The 19,506-nt window shown below is 42.7% G+C and overlaps 1 long non-coding RNA gene across 2 annotated transcripts in view; it reads right to left on the reverse strand.

The window, feature by feature from the left end:
- Nucleotides 1-1,254: 1,254 nt before the first annotated feature.
- The window catches only part of LOC112408389 (uncharacterized), a 107,483-nt gene continuing 89,231 nt past the window's right edge, over nt 1,255-19,506 (reverse strand). For both annotated transcript variants that reach the window (XR_003004943.1, XR_003004942.1), the window contains 2 exons: nt 1,918-2,027; nt 1,255-1,800 (listed from right to left, as the gene is read on the reverse strand). This is a non-coding gene — a long non-coding RNA (uncharacterized LOC112408389). The remainder of the gene's footprint in view (nt 1,801-1,917; nt 2,028-19,506) is intronic.

Raw genomic sequence — 19,506 nt, forward strand, 5'->3', positions numbered from 1 at the left:
GTAGCTTTTTACTAGGCATGCGGCTTTGTAACTTGCTTTTTAAATGTATTTATTTCTTCTCGCGGTTTTACTGAGACATAATCGGCACACAGCACCGTGTAAGTTTAAGGTGTACAGCACGATGACCTGACTTGCATATATCACGTAATAACTATCACAATAAGTGCAGTGAACGTCCATCATCTCATATATTAGATATAAAATTAAAGAAACAGAAAAACATTTTTCCATGCGATGAGAACTCTTAGGGTTTCCTCTCTCAACAACTTTAATGTGTAACACGTATCAATGAATTCAGTAAAGTTGTAGGAGGTGAAATTAGTATACAGAAATCTGTTGAGTTTCTACACGCTAACAACAAACTATCAGAAAGAGAAATTAAGAAAACAATGCCATTTACAATTGCATCCAAAAATATAAAAAAATAACTAGGAATGGATCTAACTAATGAGGTAAAACACCTGTACTCCAAAAACTATAAGACACTGATGAAAGAAATTGAAGATGACACTAACAGATGGAAAGATATACTGCGTTCATGGACTGGAAGAATTAATATTGTTAAAATGTCCACACTACCCAAGGCAATCTTCAGATTCAAAGCAATCCCTATCAAAATACCAATGGCGTTTTTTCACAGAACTAGAACACGTAACTTGCTTTTTTAACACAAAAGTATATCCTGGAAGCTTGTCCAGGTCAATAAAATATAGGATGATCTCATCCTTTTATCTGCATTTTTTATATTGACCTATAACCAAGACTTCCCCCCGCCCAAAATCAATTTAGGCTGTTTCCAACTTTTTTTTTTTTTTGCAGGACGCGAGCCTCTCACCGTTGTGGCCTCTCCCGCCGCGGAACACAGGCTCCGGACGCGCAGGCTCAGCGGCCATGGCTCACGGGCCCAGCCGCTCCACGGCATGTGGGATCTTCTCAGACCAGGGAACGAACCCGTGTCCTCTGCATCGGCAGGCGGACTCTCAACCACTGCGCCACCAGGGAAGCCCATATTAAACTGTATTAAAGTATAAAAATTGCTAGAAAGTCAGGCTCAAAGAAGAGAAGAATTTGAGGAATTCAATGACTTCTCACTTTCCTGCTGTGCTTCCTGGTAGCCTGAGCCTGAATGGAAGCAATCAGTTATACATTTCTCCTTCATAGAAAGTGAGAAACACAGATTTCCCAAGAAAACCACAATTCTGAAAGAAGTTTCTGGTGTGGAAGTCCACAGCAACATTTTTATAGCAAATGTAATAATGGGTAATATGTATGGCTTTTATTTTTGGTGAAGACTTGCAACAAAAGTTGAATCAGTTTAAAATCAAGGTAATGAAAATGATTCTGTTGTCCACTGAGCCACCTTCTGGTGACCCAATGCAAGACAGACCCAATTTTTTTTTTCAGAGAAAAACAGGAGTGTGCCATCGCCCACAAATATGACGGTGGTTTTCTAAAGGTCTGGTGAATTTTCCAGGTTAGCATCGTGTAAGCATTGCTTCTGGCTGCCACATGCAGACAAAGAACGAGAAATTGCTGGGTGCACCGTGAGTCCTCCACACACACCTGTAGAGGTGAGTAAGAGCCGTCCCTCCAGGACGTAAACGGACCCTTGGTGGCGGCTATGACAGAATGCTCTTTGGTGCATCCCGCCGGAAGCCACACCCCCTTGCTGGGAAGCTCTCCGTCCCAGCCTGGAATTCGGGGAATGCTGCTGCTGATCCGGAGCACGGCGGCGTCTCACGAGTTTTAGCGTTATTTTGCTTTTCTTCTTCAGTTTCCCCAAAGCTCTTGGTCTGGGTCCTGGAGCAGAACACTTTTGTGATAAATTGACCTTAACTAAGCCAGTGTATGGGCTAAGTTAGATTAAAAGAGCCTTTGGCTGCCAACAAATCCATTTAGAGATTTCAAAATATTTACCTCTTGCTAAATATGACAAGCTCCGCACATTTAGTCAGAACGATGAATTTTTCTCAAGGAGTTGCAATCCGCTGGAATAGTTTCCACAGTATGAAATACAACCTAATATTCTAAAAGAAAAACATTGTGAGGCATTTATCATTCCATCCCCTGCCCCCACAAAAAAAAGAAAAACTTTTCCAGCTTTGACTCATCACCTAGGTCCCACGCTACTACTTAACGCAAGCGTCTTGACAACGTACACCACCCGCTCTCAGCGGGTCCTAGCTACGCTGCACACTTTGGAAATTTTGACTGAAGTGCTGCCTTCTTATACATCTCATTTCTCATGGATAACAACTATGAGGATTCACTTTGGGAGCAAAATAGAACATTTCGATGCTAGGCTCGACACCATCACTGTCTGTAACTGCCAAAACAAAAACTGATGGGATGACAGAGCATCCTGTTGAAAGGGCTTCGCTTCAGTGGTCTGGAACCTGCAAGCAGTTTAGTCACGCTGGCTGCCGGTCGCATCTAGTATCAGGGCATCATTCAAAACGATACAGACACATTAAATACGGCTTTTCTTTATGAAGTAAAGTCCATGAGCTCATTAACCATGGACAGGCACTGGGTCTCACATAAGATCACGTTTAGTAGATTGTTTGAGGGCAAAACTATCTCATGATTAAAGGATCTTGTACAGGATACATTTGATTTTATTGGGTCGGCCAAAAAGTTCATTCAGGTTTTTCTGTAACATCTCCAACACTATTGGAAATAAATATTTGAAGGATAAAATGGTACTTTATTATATCATTATTGCCAACTTACAGTCATGTTCGTTTTAATTCAAACTTTTCATCTTATTTACAGCTATTATAATAAAATCAAGCAAAGATTTCACAATAAGACACTATATACGTGGGCCACCTTTTCTTTTTACATACAAGTCAGCCAGGAGCACCGTTTCAAGCCAGACTTCCTGTGATTTAGTGATGGTAGAAGCGGGTATTTGTATTTCCACTAAGCAGATCTGTAAGGATGTTCGTTCATGCATCCCACAAATGCTGACTGAGTGCCACTTTCCTATGGGGACTGCGCACAAAGTTCCATTCGACTGACCAGGGACAACATCACGCATTAGGGAACAGGGTTTCAGAAGCCCTCACCCTGGTTTTCTATCCCTCTGCCTTCAGGACGTACTGGAGAGGCCCCAGCACCCAGGTTTCTTCTCTATTCCATTTCCCCATGCCCCAGAGAGAGAATCTGATTACAGAAACTAATTCAAGTTCTACTGTTATGCATATAAACGTGATTTTATATGCAGAGCTCAAGGTCCTAACACCTGATTTTCTCTCCCTGATCAGAAGACAACGACTCCAATAGTAACTAGGAAGGGACACTCCAGAAGCCAGGACCCAGGGTCTCTGTGGACTGGGGACAACCCACTGCCTCATCAAGGATATCCTTTCCCAGGAGAGCTTGGCTTTTGCTATGGGCTGAATTGTGTGTCCTCAAAATGCACATGTTGAAACCCTAACTCCCAGTATGACTCTTCCTTGGAGACAGGATCTTCAAGAGTTAATTCAGGTTAAATTAGGTCATAAGGGCGAAGCTCTAATCCACTGGCACTGTGGCCCGATAAAAAGAGGAAGAGAGAAATCTCTCTTCACCGTGACAGAACACAGCAACAGCCAGGAAGAGCATCCTCGCCAGAAGACGAGCCCTGTCGGAACCTCCACCCTGGACTTTTCGGCCTCCAGAAGAGTGAGAAGATAAATTGCTGTAGTTTGAGCCATCCAGACTACGGTATTTTGTTATCCAGCCCAAGCCGACTAAGACAGCTTTCATCAGGGGTTTTGTCAGAAGAAAGATAAAAATTTATTGTGAAACTGAAGGAGCCCTGGAGGAAGCTGGAATATTGTACAAAGTGTCCCAACCTGATAAATAATATTAGCTGTTATTTATTGAATAACTAAAGCCAGGCACCGTGCTTTGCGGGCACACACGTGCGCGCACGCACACACACACACACACACACACGCACGCACGCACACGCACACATGATCCACATTAGGTCCTCAAAGTAACCCTATCAGATTGATAGTATCTCCCCCATTATACTAACTGATGAAATTGAGTCTCAGGAATGCTGATCCATTTGCCAAAATATACACAACTAGCGGGTCCAAGATTTAAAGCCAAACCCCCAAGCTCTACCTTTCCAGCCACTAACTTACAGTGATTCTAGGCAGAGCACCTGTCTTTGGGGTTACTTAAGGATGCCGTTTGTGCTCTATGCCTTCAAACCAATCAGAACCAGCCTGACCCCAGGTCCCTGTCGAGCCCAGATGTGTCCATTTCAGTCAGTGTTGGGCCCTGGGAGGAGGAAAGCCCCTCAAATCGGGGTACGTAGGAAGCTGCAAACCCGACCTGCATATATTCTGTCTTTTCAACATTCACCAACAAGATAAACTCCTGAATGGACTGTGGGGAAACCTCTGGGGACCCAGCACAGAAGCATCTGAAAGGAGTCACCAAATCATACTGTTACGGGATTCGCCTTTTTCCAGCCTCTGTAATCATCACACTTCCACTGCCTGGAGGAAAAGCCCCCGAGCACAGAGTCCAGTGCAGAGAACCAGGGAACTCGCCCGCTTAGCATCTCAGGAGCCACCCGCTCACAGACTCTGAGTGAGTCAAGCTGTCTTTCCGGGCAACAGCCTTTCTGTCCTGAAGCGACGGCGCATGGCTGGAAACTTAACATCATCCAGTTAATGCAAAGTATTTCCTCTGCCCCTAGCTGAGCCCGCTCTGAATATGTGCCAAAATAGCTATTTGCAGTGATTAGAAGTGAGACGCCCGAGGTGAGATTCCGTCGGGACCAGAGAGAAGCGCCTTTCCACCCTGGGCTCATCAACACCGACGGAGGCTGGGTAAGGAGCCTGGTCAGGCGTGGAACAGAGACCCGCAGACAGGGGGCTCAAGAGCGTTTCTTCTGATTTACCCACCGGATGCACGTGGTATGGAGAAGTCAAGCAGAGTATTTTGTCATCTCGCTCTTTTCGAGGAGGGGCCAGAGACGAAACAAAGCAAAATCCTAACTCTGTCTATTGTAAATGGACTTCATCTAATTTGGAAACAAAGCCAGTTCAAACTACTGTCACTGGCGTGTGAGCAAACCTAGACTCACCTGATTGCGGGTAGCAGCCCATGCTTACAACTATGGAACTCAAGGAAAACTTGTCCCCAAATGGTGCTGCCTCGGCTCTTCCCGGGAGCGTCCTAGACTCTCCACGGCCACAGGACCATAACTAGAAGGCACAGAGGGCAGCGTGCGTCCTGTATTCCAGCCTAACTTTGTTGGGTCCTGACAACCTTAACATTGAAACCTGGGCTAGTCTTCCTGGAATAACCAATCTAATTCTGGGGAAAGGTTAACATCAGGCCAGAGCTGATCTTCTCATGGTAATACTTGAAAATGGAGTTAAGGAAAGTATGGAACGTCGTGTCCGTCTTGTTTGCTGTGTACATTTTTTTTTTCTGCAGGGAGGCACCTGAATTTGGGGAGCTGTGAGTTGTCACAGCGCTGTTTTACAACAATGTAAAAATGGTGGGAAACATAAGGTGGCTCCCACACTGTCATCCACGGCTGGTCCCCGTGTCCCACACCAACGAGGGCACGAAAGACCCGGGGTAACACCATGCAGTGTGAGGCTGAAATGCCCTGTGGACTGTGCTGGACACCTCTCTAAGGCGAAGTGCATGCTGTATGAGATTAATCCCTACTGCTTCTTCTTGAGTTAGGTTGCCAGCTAGAGTGAACCCCTACTCACTGCAATGCCGCTGACCAGCTCTCCTTTCATCATGGCAACATCTGGGGGCCAAATGAGCCACATTCATTCTATTTTGTGATTTAAGTTAGCCCAGAAATTGACTTAGAAATCCCAGGTAAGCTTGGTGTTCCTCTTGACTTTGAACCTGCCTTATTTTCCCAGGAATCAAGGGGAGAGGCAGCCAGAAGGGCTGAGGATTTTCCAAATTTGATCCAATTCTCAGGCAAATGTTCAGAATCGAATGATAACACAGGGACTTCCCCAGTGGTCCAGTGGGTAAGACTTCACTCCCAATGCAGGGGGCCCAGGTTCAATCCCTGGTCAGGAAACTGGATCCCACATGCATGATACAACTAAGAAGTCCACAACCCCGTGTGCCTCAACTAAGACCCGGTGCAGCCAAATAAATAAATAAATAAATATTTAAAAATAAATAAATAAATAAATGGTGACACAGAGAAGACCCACACAGGACCCTCCTTTTATTCACAGCAAGTATGGATCTGTCCTCTTGGGCATTTTTACACTGTCATCATACACGGTGATCCTGGGAGTTACCACACAGTCATCCCTGAAATAAAAACTAGCACAAGTGATGTCCACAGAAGCAGTGCACACTAGAGGGACTGAGCTCAAGCTTAGAAGAGCTGTGGCTTCTCTGAAGAGGGAGCCCAGTCCCAGCAAAGGCAGTACATTTAACGTTACCCAACATCACCGTACATATCCTCACACCACAGGCTTCGTGAAAGTGGGGAGAAAACTACATCAGTCCTCAAAATGAGGCTCAGCGTATCAGTCAGCGTTCAGTCAGGAAAATGGACACCACTACTTTTGCTGCTTGCCATGCCAGAGAAGCTGATTCACAGGAACCCAGTGGAAGGTCACTACAACCTCATGCCCCATCCACCTGTGGGTCCACCAGCAGCCGCCAAAGGACAGTAATGGTCTCCCTTTCTTTTCCAGCTTCCAAATAGCATTCGGGTGACTCTTACTGGTGAAACGTAGGCCAGAAATGTCAAAGGAATGTGGAAAATATCGTTTTCAGGTTTCTAGCCATTGGGACACAAGTTAGAGTTTAGAAGATTTGAGATGGTTCTAAGTATCAATGGACAGCATCTAGCAAACTCAGAAAGACAAACCACCCCAGGAGGTATTTGCCTAAACTATATCATTGAAAGGTAAAGGTCTAGAGAGAGCAGCCAATTATAAAATGAACAAGATGATAATACAAAGCCTGGCAAGCAGGTAAACAACTAAAAGAAAGATAACAGAGGAAGGAAGGAAGGGAGAAAAATAACAAAAGAAAAGTGAGGAACTAAGAAGAACTCATTCTGGAAGAAAACATTACCCAGGGGAGGGTTATAAAACCTACAAACGCTTTAAGCTATAGAAGAACTTAAGAATACAAACTCAATAAAACTTGAAGAATTCCAAATCTAGATGATCAAACAAAAGAATAAGATGAAAAGAAAAACAAAATCTTAGAGTGAAGAAAGAAGCTGAAATTAAACGGCCAGTAGAGATTTAATTGTTGTATTAGAAAAAGCAAGTATATAAATAGACTTGCTACAAATACAAATGCAATGACTGAAATTCAGGAGAAGCCTAAGATAATCAGGGAAGGTAGAAGAAACATGGAAAGGAATCAGATGACAGACGTGGGGAATTTCAGATCTGGCATTTCAGGATAATGGAAAGCCTTATTTTTCATCTCCCTCTCACTTACTTCCCCCAGAACACATGACATCTACAAGGAGGACAAATTCAGCATTTCTACAAAACTGAGAAAATGCAATCATCAAATTACCTGTAATTAGAGAGAAAAAAACAAAGGAAAGGAAACCGGGTGTTCTTACCGTAGCAGTCCTCTAGGTGTGAAGCGTGGAGAAGAGAAGCTTAAAAGACTTCATATAAAACAGCAGAAGACCACTTTCAGAAGAGAAATTGCAAGAATAAATGCCCAAATAAGGAACCCAGACCAGGACTTCATAGTTTACAGCCTTATATAGAGAAAGGGACCAGAGGGGCAGCTTAGAGGAACTACTGCTTTTAGAAAGAATTAGATGCACACGGAGGGGATACACCTTGGAGAAGACCCAGTGAGAAAGGAGGAAATGAAAGGGAGAAATTGAGAATGTTTCAGAAATGAAAGACACGCCAACTCTTCCCTTCCTTACCCACCACCAACACCTCCATCCACAAAGCAGATGGCACAGAGGGGCACTGTCGGACTAGGAATCCTGTTCATGAAACAAGTAGAATAAAGAACAGCAGATCACCCTGGTGTAAAATGACTGCAACGTCTGGGAAATAAATACATACATTTAAAAAAACCTTTTTTGCTGATGAAAAGACTTGACCAAAAAACTCAACACAAGATTGAAGAAAACTGTAGTAAACAACTTCAGACTATATTAAATAGCCTCAGTCAAGAATCTGGGCATGTGGTAAAACGTCTTCAATCAGAAATACAAAAGCAAAGAACAGAAACATATAGAAAAGCAGGAAGAAATGAAATGGGAGTTGATTAGATTCAGGAAATGAATAAAGGATAAAACAAAAGCATATAAAATTAAGATTAAATTGCAAGGTACCAATAAAGACATACTCAAATAAAAACTTAATAGAGGCATCAAGAAATTTAAAAAAAGAGAGAGAGAAATATGAGCTAAAAAGGAAATTAAAGAAAGAAAGTGGATAGTAATGGAAGACAATCGAACAAGGCTGAATGTATATATAATAGTTGTCCTTGAGGAGAAAGCCCAAAACAATTGAACAGAACTAATATTTAAAACTGTAACTCAAAAAAATCCCAGAAATAAAAGAGAAGTAACCCAACATATATTCTAGTAAAGGTATTAAACTTTAAAGATAAAGACAAAAATATTTTGTGTCTCCAGACAAAAAAAAAGAAAGAAAGATACAGTAAGAAAGATGGGGAGGGCTTCCCTGGTGGCGCAGTGGTTGAGAATCTGCCTGCTAATGCAGGCAACACGGGTTTGAAGGGAGAACAGAAGAAGAAAGAGAAAAAAGAAAGTATTTATAAAGGCAGAGGAATCAGACTGAGATTTCTCAAAATAATATACAAAGAAAGGCAACAGGGGAGTATAATTTTCAAGAAACTTGAGGAATGAAAACCAAGGATATTTAACCAGCCAAACTTCCCTGAGGGTAGTAAAGTTATAGAGAAGCAGTTTTTCATCTGCCAGAATTCAGGGAATACGTACTTTCAGACAAATCTACCAGAAGATGGCTTTTTATCCAGCCAAAGGATGGCTCCTTGGGACTCTGCAAAAGGACTTATAATGAACATTTCATATTTTTAATTGAAGAGCTAAGAACAATAAAAGGGCAGGGTCATGAATTCAAGTATAATAGGAAATTTTGTTCTAGTGAAGGAGGAAAGTGCAACTGAAAACAAGGCAGGATAGAAGAGAAAAGGGAGAAACTAGGATAAGATCAGTGACTGTGGTCAGTGGGAGTGAGTGGGTACCACTGAGGCTGACAGATGGTGAAGAGTTAAGTTAAAAAGCCGGGTTGCGAGGGCGGCATTAAGGGCGCTATAAGAAGCACTAATCCAAAGGTAACCACTAAAATAAGTATTTATACCTTCTTAAATATCAAAAGAAAAAATTTAAAGCAACCACAACAAATAGAGAAATAGACACAGTAAATATAAAATAATAGGGGGACTTCCCTCGTGATCCAGTGGTTAAGAATCCACCTTCCAATGCAGGGGACACGGGTTCAATCCCTGGTCAGGGAACTAAGATCCCGCGTTGTCGCAGGGCAACTAAGCCTGCACGCCACAACTACTGAGCCCGCACGCTCTAGAGCCCGCCCACCACAGCTAAAGAGAATGTAAATGAATAAATAAATAAAGTAGTAAGCAAATTAATTACTGCATAAAATAATAAGACAAAATTGGGACCAGTATAGTAGTCATATCAATAATCATGACTAGGACTAATGTGCCCATAAAAAGAAAAAGATTTTCAAATTGGCCCATAAAACAAAATACAACTCTCTACTACATACAAAGCACGCTTATAATGCAGTGATTCAAGAACGCTAAAAGTAAAGACTTGAATAAAAACATCTTGGGCAAAGAAGCAGTAAGAAGCCAGCGGCTGCAATCCTGATACAAAACAAAGTAGAATTCAAGGCAAATGAGTCAAAGAAGAACATTTTGTAATATTTAAAGGCACCTTCCACATAAAGATCTGGTAGTGATGAATAAGTATGCACTAAATAACACAGCAACCACATACACAAAACAAAAATTACAGGTGATGTAAAAGGAAACAGAAACACAGTAACAATAGGAGATCTTAACATATCGCTCTGAACATGAGACAAAGCAAGTAGACAAAAATTAATGTAGGATATAAAAGATTTAAACAATACGATCAATAAGATCGATCTTTTAGATATACACCAATCACCTTATGCTGATAAGAAAGCACAATGTTTCTTTTCAAATGCGCATCAAACATTTATAAAGACTGGAAATATACTAGGGCACTAGTAGGAACTTTTAGGAAAGGCTTTCTAATGATGACTAAAATTCCAGATTCCGTAAAGAAAAACTGATAAGTTTTACCACCTAGTGGTGAAAAAACTGCATAGTAAAGCATGCCATAATCAAAAGACGTGACAAACTGAGAGAAAGTATTAGCAATGTACATTACAGATGAGAGACTAATTTCCCTAATTTACAGAGAAGTTTTCAAAATTAAGAGGAAAATATTTCTGCTTCCAAGCAAGATGGATGAATTTACATTCCCCTGAAATAACTATTATACGGCAGGAAACATATGTGAGAAAGAAAAAGGTTTCCAAGACACACTCCTCAAGCAGCAAAGGGCAGTGGTTCCTGATATATGAGAAACAAGCAAGGTAGGTTATATTGTCATCCTGGTTCACAGCCCTGAGTGGGTTTCCAGGAGCACCTGGTGGAGCTGGTGATCTCCCAGAGCTGGGCAGGTAGAGCTGAGAACCAGGGGTTAGATAAAGGATAGCAATGTAAAATCTACTGAAGCTGATAACTGTACTATTTTTAAATAAGATAATATCCTTTTCTTAGGAAATATACCCTGAAATATCTAGGGATCAGAGCCATAGTTATGTGAATTATCCTCCAGTGGCTGAGAAATAAACTGATCTGTGTACGTGGAGGGGGAGGGAGGGTGCACACATGTACAGCAAAAGAAAGGTTTTCAATAATTATTTACATAATGAATAGAGGATTTTCAAAAGGAATAAAAACTGATGTCTTGGACAATAAAAAGAAATAAGAAAAACTGTGGAATTTACATGATGTTAGGAAAAAAATCATATTTTACTCAAAATTAATATGGACTTAAAGTTTTTAGAATTTTTCTAATCAGTACTTGCAAATTCTTTGTGCTATATTTGGCGATTCTTGGATCTTCCAAGAGTAATTATAACTAAAATTCTACAATCCACTAGTTTTGACAACACGTAAATTAAATTTGTTATAATCCAATTATGGAGCGACAACTCTGGTATTATAAAGCATATGAAAATTTAATTTAAAGATACGCTTATGTATGCGTAGATTTGACCAATTCTTCGTGGGTCAAATCTCTAACAAAGACTTGGATATTCAGAAACCATAATTACCGAAGAATATTTTGTTTTTGAGGTATGAATTATTCGTTTTATTTGTTTGAGTATTGCAGAATTCATGTTGAAAACTCGCACTATAAATTCAATATATAGCATCCAAGTAATTAGCACGATGACAGATTCACGGGCAGAGAAGCAACTTTCCCTTTGTGTGGTGGTTGAGTAACAGTAGTTTCAGAAAGAAATATAAGCAGTTTGAGCTAAAATAACAAAACCTGAAGCAAAACAAAATGCAATACCATTTCCACTATATTTTTGATTCCCCACCACAGTCTGTTTTATTCATCATATACCGTAACTCAAGCTAGTGCATTGCAACAGTACCGGATGAAGCCATGCTCTCAACTCCAGACTCCCTTTTCCATAGTGATACTCATACATACATATTCTTTAGGCCCAACTCTTCTCAAATTCTGATTGCCTCTGCCTGTGAAGACCTGGAAAAGACTTCAGACTACCCTTACCCTGGGGGGAGAGGTGATAAGCAAAAATATCTTCATTTATCAGCTGAAAGGGTTCTAAGAAATAGGACAATATTCCCGGCATGCTTTTGAATGACCTTATATGACAGAACTGAATTTTCTTCTAGTGCTTAGATCTGCAGTCCTAATTTTTTAATGAAAAGTACCTGGGGTGACCTCAACAAGATAGCGATGTAGGTCATTCTCAGCTCTAGTCCCCCTCCCAAGAAGGCCAACCAGAAACTACCCATGGGCACGACACCATCAGGAACATCCCAGAACCCAAGGGTGACGCTGAAGCACCCCCTGGACAGCAGAGATCCAGAAGGACACTTAGCAGAGGAAGAGGAGCAGCTTCCTTTTGACCTCAGAGCCCATTCCCCAGGCCGGCACAGGGCCACACTGAGAAAGCCCATCCCCTCCCCCGCACCCATGGCTTCTCCAGTGGAAAAGAGAGAACCCAAGGCGGACATCCAGTTTCCCCACTGCTTCAGGAAGCTTCCCGGGAGGTCCGTTCAGGCCCCACCTTACAGAGCCTGACCACTGGGGGTCAGACAGAGAGAAGGGAGGCAGGGCTTACAGCCGCCAGTGCTCAGATCTCAGCGGACCGCGTTCTCGCTTGCAGTAGTGCATGCGAGAGTGGAGATCCCGGCCGGCAGAAGACATAGGGGATAAGCTTCTCGACGGGGACCTTGGCAGTGAAGTTTTGGGTATAATATCAGAAGCACAATCAACAAAAGCAATAATCAACAAGTGAGACCACATCAAACATAAAAGCTTCTGCCCAGTGAAAGAAACAATCCACAAAATGAACAGACATTCTACAGAACGGGAGACATATTTGCAATATAACAGATAAGAGAGTAATATCCAAAATATACAAGGAACTCACAGGACTCAACAGCAGGTAACAATAATCCAATTAGAAAACAGGCAAAGGATGTAGTCATTTTTCAAAAAAAATATATACAAATGGCCACTAGGTACGTGAAAACGTGCTCAACATCACTAATCATTAGGAAACGCAAATCAAAACCACAGTGAGATATCACCTCACACTTGTTAGAATGGCTATCATCAAAAAGACAATAGATACCAAGTGCTGGTGACGTCTTGTGAAATAGGAATATTTGTATGGTGTTGGTGGGAATGTAAATTGGTGCAGCTACTATGGAAAAAAGCATGGAGGTTCCTCAAGAAATTAATTCCTGATCCCAAAATCTCACTTGAGGTATATATCCAAAGGTGAATTATACTGCAATGAACATGGAGGTGGAGATATCTCTGAGAGTGTGATTTCATTTCCTTTGGCTATATATATTATATATATTATATTTTGGAATATTATTCAGACATTTAAAAAGAAGGAAGTCCTTCAATTTTCAACAAGATAGATGAACCTTGAGGGCATTAGGCTTAGTAAAATAAGTCAGACCGAGAAAGACAAACACTGTATGATCTCATTTATGTACAGAAAAAATTTTTTTAAACTCATAGAAACAGTGAATAGACTGGTGGTTTCCAGGGGCAGTAGGGTGAGGCACTGCGGGAAATGAGTGAAGGTGGTGGTCAAAGGGTACAAATTTCCAGTTATAAGATGAATACGTTTTAGGATTTAACGTATAGCTTGGTGACTACAGTCATCAACATTGTATTGTGTACTTGAAAGTTGCTGAGAGAGTATATCTTAAAAGGTCTCACCACACACATACAGACGGAACCAAGAAGGTGGCAGCCACGTGAGGTGGTGGGTGTGTTAACTAATCTTACTGTGGTCATCACTTCACAATATATACGTATATCGAATCATCACCCTGTATACCATAACCTTAGACATTATAAGGCAGTTATATCTCAATAAAAGTGGGAAAAAATTAAACCTTCAAAAAATGTTTAATAAAGGCATTTCTTGACCCTAGGTAAGACAGAATCGTAGAACAGACCCTAAAACACACTAGTCATCAGGGACCCTCACATTACTCATACCATACAGATGGATATCTAGAATGCTCTTGGTAAATAAGAATTTCAGGGCTTCCCTGGTGGCACAGTGCTTAAGAATCTGCCTGTCGATACAGGGGACACGGGTTCGAGCCCTGGTCCAGCAAGATCCCACATGCTGAGGAGCAACTAAGCCCGTGAGCCACAACTACTGAACCTACACGCCACAACTACTGAAGCTCGCGTGCTCTACGGCCCGTGCTCCGCGACTAAGAGAAGCCACTGCAATGAGAAGCCTGCGCACCGCAACAAAGAGTAGCCCCCGCTCGCCGCAACTAGAGAAAGCCCGCACGCAGCAACAAAGACCCAAGGCAGCCAAAAATAAAAATTAATTGTAAAAAAAAAGAATTTCAACATCCTTGATTCAGTAAAATTTTAAATTTACACTGAGACTAATGTGTGTTTTTCCTGAGTTCTGAGAGTCAGATTTTCAAATGCAACTAAGGTACTTTGAAGTCTACAGCGTAACCCTAACTACTGAAGCACAGTTCTTCCTCCTTGATGGCAGCATCTGCTCAGAAACAGGGTAAATCATCTTGTACGTAAGACCTGTGAATGGGAGGAGACTGTAATAAACAGACTTCATTGTAAAAGCATATAGTGCATTACCACAGTGTCAAAATGCATGAGACAATATCGTAAAAACAATCAAAATCTTAGGGAAGATCTTAATGAATAAGACAGACTTAAATACATGCTGGATACCTAGATGAGAAAGAGCCAATATGGAGAACTGAAAATGCTTTTGATTAGATGTTTATTTGATTAAAAATATTAGAATAATCTGGGGATATATGTATACGTATAGCTGATTCACTTTGTGATACAGCAGAAACTAAGACACCATTGTAAAGCAATTCTACTCCAATAAAGATGTTTAAAAAAAGATTCCTACTAGGGAAGATTCAACTTACCTCTCTTCCTCACATACAGTGTTTACGACATCATGATCCGGTAAACGTCACATACAGCAGAACTATGTAGTGTACTATAGTTTCATTTTCTTTCTTGTGCATTGTTTTCTTGGAGTGAATAAAGCCCTCTGTTATTTTCAAAGAAAAATCTATGAGAATATAAAGTCTGAGGCAGGTTATGTTAACCAGCAGCAGCTTCTGCAGGAGGACTAGGCTCCAATAGCACTCTTGTTTCTAGGCACTTACTTTTCGTTACGTCTTTTTTATCTGTTGATGCCTGGAAAAACTCTGTGCAGTGGAAACTCAAATATATAACTCACTCAAAATGTAAAGAGGAAAAAGCACAGATCTTATCTAGTTTAAAAACCTCTTTCACACATTTCAAAATACTAAATCCCAGCTTAGTGGAAGCCATAACCTCCCTACTAAATGTATTTTTTAAATTAAAAAAAAAAGAGGGGGGCTTCCCTGGTGGCGCAGTGGTTGACAGTCCGCCTGCCGATGCAGGGGACACAGGTTCGTGACCCGGTCCGGGAAGATCCCACATGCCGCAGAGCGGCTGGGCCCGTGAGCCACGGCCGCTGAGCCTGTGCGTCCGGAGCCTGTGCTCCGCAACGGGAGAGGCCAGAACGGTGAGAGGCCCGCATACCGCAAAAATGCATTTAGATACAGATCATATGGAATCATGCCCAAGAATTCCTCGGCAGTTCAAGGTCAGTAACAATGGAGTCAGAGCCAGGCGCCTGGGGAGCATTTCACCATCACGTGCACATCATCGCACCACGTGTGACGGAAAACACTAGCAACTTGGATGTGAGAATGTGTGCAGTTGTCCTTTTAGACTTTCTTTTTCTTTTTTCTTTTCTTTTTGGTAAGAAAAAGCTTACTTAACGTGAGATCTACACTCTAACAGACACTTACACGCACAGTGTGTCGTTGCTGTCTACAGCAGTGTTCTGTATCAGATCTCTAGAACGTGTTTATCTGGCATAACTAAATTTCACATACAGTGTTAACAATTCCCCATTTCCCCCTTACCCTCGCCCCTGGGAATCACCATTCTCTTCTTTGCTTCTATGAGGTTGACTATTTTAGATACTTCATAAAGTAGAATCAGAAACTGGAATGTTTTTTACAAGGTTGGTAGGCGTGCAAAATGGTGCCGCTGCTATGGAAAATAGTATGGGTTTCTCAAAAAAAACAAAAAGAGAACTACCATATGACCCAGGAATCCCACTTCTAGGTATTTATACACAAGACTTGAAATCAGGATTTCAAAGAGATATTAGCATTCCCACGTTCACTGTTCACAACAGGCAAGATGTGGAAACAATGTAAATGTCCATCAACAGATGAATGGATAAGGAAAACGTGATATATTCATAAAATGTAATATTACTCGGCCTTAAAAAAGAAAGAAGCCCTGTTATACGCAGCAACATGGATGAACCTTGAGGACGTTACGCTTCGTGAGATCAGCCTTCCCTCCGTTTTCACAGAACCTTCCTGTCTCTTTCTCCCCCTCCTCCCACCTCCATGTCTTCCTTTTCTCTTTCTCTTTTCAGCCCGAGTCCTTCCCCCACGGGGCAATTAAGACCGTGCTTGGGATGCAGGTCCAAGAGACAGCCCCAGCGCTACCCCTGCACCCACCTGACGGATTCTGGTAAGAGCCCTGAGGCCGCGCAGCTGAGCAGAGAGGCGCGGGGCCTGGGAGTCACAAGAGCCTTTCGTCCCATCCCTGTTCTTTGCCTCCCGAGTGACTTCAGTCATCTGAACACCAAAGAGATGCAGCAGGAGCATCTCAAAGGCATCTTCCAGTTCTAACATCTCAAGGTGCAACCCTTCTGAGACCAACGGGTCTTTAAACTGCAGAAGCACAGAGCTCATGGTGGAGCTCCTAGGGCCAAAGTCTGGGGCTTCATCATTCTAAACAGGAAGGAAGAGAAGAAATGCAGGCAGAGGAGGAGGGGCCCTAAGACACAGGCTGCTGTAATCCTTCGGAGGAAAGACGTGTGGTGGGGGTCTGGGGGAGGATGGAGCAAAGGTCACAGACAGAGGTAGGCAGCGAGAGGCAGCTTGGGTTCCCTCCAGCTTCAGGGAGCTCAGGAAGCATGGCTAAGGTTCGGAAAGAGTTTATCAGCAAAATAAGACACACAGAAGGTGTAAGAGATCGTCTATGTCGTGAAAGACTATGAGACCCAGCGTGGAGGAAACGCTTGTAGTGCAACAGGGAGCGTGTGAGCTGTTTCCAGCTTCAATCAGACCACGGCACAGAATGCTCAGTGTCGTGGACTTGCTTGTGTATTAAATGCTGTGCTGCATTCAGTGCTCCCTCTGCACCTAGCATTGTACAGCGAATGGTCCAGGAGCGCGATGGGAGCAGAGGCATGCGTGCTGCCCCTGGGACGCTCCCTAATGATGCCTCCCCACCCGTGCAAGCACCTCGACAAAATGCTGATGACCCCACGACACAGGAGGCCTTTACTGGCCGACACATACGCAAACGCATGTGCATTATTGCCAACGAACAGGAACACTGAGCAGAAAGGCACTTCCTGCCTGCTCTGAGCTTGTGCTTCATGGCACTTCAGGGGCAGAACAATGAAAATTATTTTTGCCATGTACTCAGTCCTAATCGGGCTGAACCGTTCGTGAGTGTGCCCAGCAGGCTTTCCCACAGAAAACAAGCCTCCCCATAGCTTTCTGGCAATAGAATCCTCCAGTGTCACACCTACACTTAAAATACAATCACAGACACTTGTGGTTCTCATTTTCAGAAGTACATAGAGGCCACTTGAGGAAATGCTGAAGAGAAGGAAGGAATTATTAGTGGCTCTTCGGCATCTCTAAATTCAGCATAGGAAATTTTAATAATTTAGGCTCATTACTTGTAGAACCATCAGGCTAAGCTACTTCAAATTTAGAAACTTTAATTCCCTTTCCAAAATAAAAGAAAAAATATTTTTCCTGTAATCTACCACAGCGAAAAAAAAAAAAAAAAGACTCCCAATTCCCCACACCCACTATCCATCATCCACTCCAGCCGCTGGAAAAGATGCGGATGTTCAATGATTTCTGTCAGCCATACACACCTCTTGAGATGCTCATGTACATAATTCTCTTAACCCGATTTCTTTTCGACTGCAGAGGGTGTATTTCTTGGCCCTGCACAATTGCACTGAAATCCCCCCACTCAGCACCCTCACTAATCCCTTTGGCCACCTTTATTCAAACAAACTTACTAAACCCAATTACAGAGAACAGCCTCCAGTAAACCTGTACCTTAACATATGTGCTCACTGGGTAACCACATTGATACATGGTCATGCTTGTGCTTCAGACAAACAGCGCAGCTGCATCTTCCATAATAAACATCCAGGGATACGGAGAGAATTTCATTTCAACCAGTGTTGCCTTGAAAATCACCAAAGGAGATTGATAACATGTAGCTTTGGACGTTACATTATTAATAGTCGTCCTGGGTGAAAATAAAACGTGAAATCAGGATCAAAGCCCAGAGTGAAGTTGAGTTTACAGGAAGTATTACAAAATGAAGAAAAAAGAAATACTGCATCAATAATTCGACAACCCGGCAGATTAAATGTGCAACCCAACCAGCAAGAAAAATCATACCGGGTTCTGGCTTTCGGGGGTTTAGGAAAACGACTTTTTTTTTTTTTATTGGAAAGGGCAGCAGGAAAATGTCTCTCTTAATCGCTTTCCTTCTGCTCTGGAATTAAAGAGAATGAGAAGGGAAAGCAGGGAATTTAAAAGACACCAAGAAGGCCATTTTACGTCTCAAGAGGGCACCAGCCCTTTGTTAAAAGTCAGATAGAAAGAAAAAAATGTATAGAAAATTCTGACTTTCTACCCCCAAATAGAATCGTCATTTTATTAGAAATAATACAATTATTTTTAGCTCTTTAAAGAAGAGCTTCGAAAGGAAAATGTGAGGTGGTCAGTAAAGACCCCTTAAGTGTAACACTAAATATAAACACTGAAATATTTTTTAAAATTCCTTCTAGATATCCAAGGCCAATAAATACACGTGCCCCTCTGCCCTCTTCGCTGACAGCGGGCGGCGCCCACGCTGCGAAGCAGCAAAGCCGACGGGACAGCTGTCTCTCTGCACGGGTGGTGGGGAGCTTCACGGGGCTCTCCCCCCATTGGACAGTCACTCTCGGCTTCCTTCCGTGGGCGGGGCCTTGGCAGCAAGGGGTTAGGGCCTCAGTGAAAGCAGCTTTGCAGGCCGTGTGAACGCCTGTGCATCATTTCTGCATCCACGTTCACGTACCTGGGCGCTGGTTCTGAACCAACAGGCCCAGGAACATTCACTCCTCCACCCGCTCTGTTCATGACGTGCGGCCAAAGGCCTCGTGCCCGCCCTAAGCCCCCCCGGACTTAGGAACGCTCCATCCCCGCCTTGCTTTTATTTGCTCACACATGACCTAGACCATCTCAACATCTAAACTCACTAAAGACAGACAGAGCCGCTGGGATTACACGCTCACTAAAATAAGTGCTGCACCAATGATTATGTTCATTTCAGCACCCTTAGACCTGTGTCTGGAATGTTTAGCTGCCACTGGAGGGCCCAAGATGAGAGGTGACTGGCACCTGCTTACCCTCTAGGCTTCGGTTTCCTCATCCGTAACAAAAGGAGGCTGAGCGAGACACTTTGTGACGATCTGAGCGTTATTCGTCTCTTGTATCCCCTGCCCTCCACCCCCCAGCCCAGGA

The sequence above is a fragment of the Neophocaena asiaeorientalis genome, unplaced genomic scaffold (assembly GCF_003031525.2).
Source record: "Neophocaena asiaeorientalis asiaeorientalis breed wild unplaced genomic scaffold, Neophocaena_asiaeorientalis_V1.1 scaffold497, whole genome shotgun sequence".
Taxonomy (NCBI): Eukaryota; Metazoa; Chordata; class Mammalia; order Artiodactyla; family Phocoenidae; genus Neophocaena; species Neophocaena asiaeorientalis.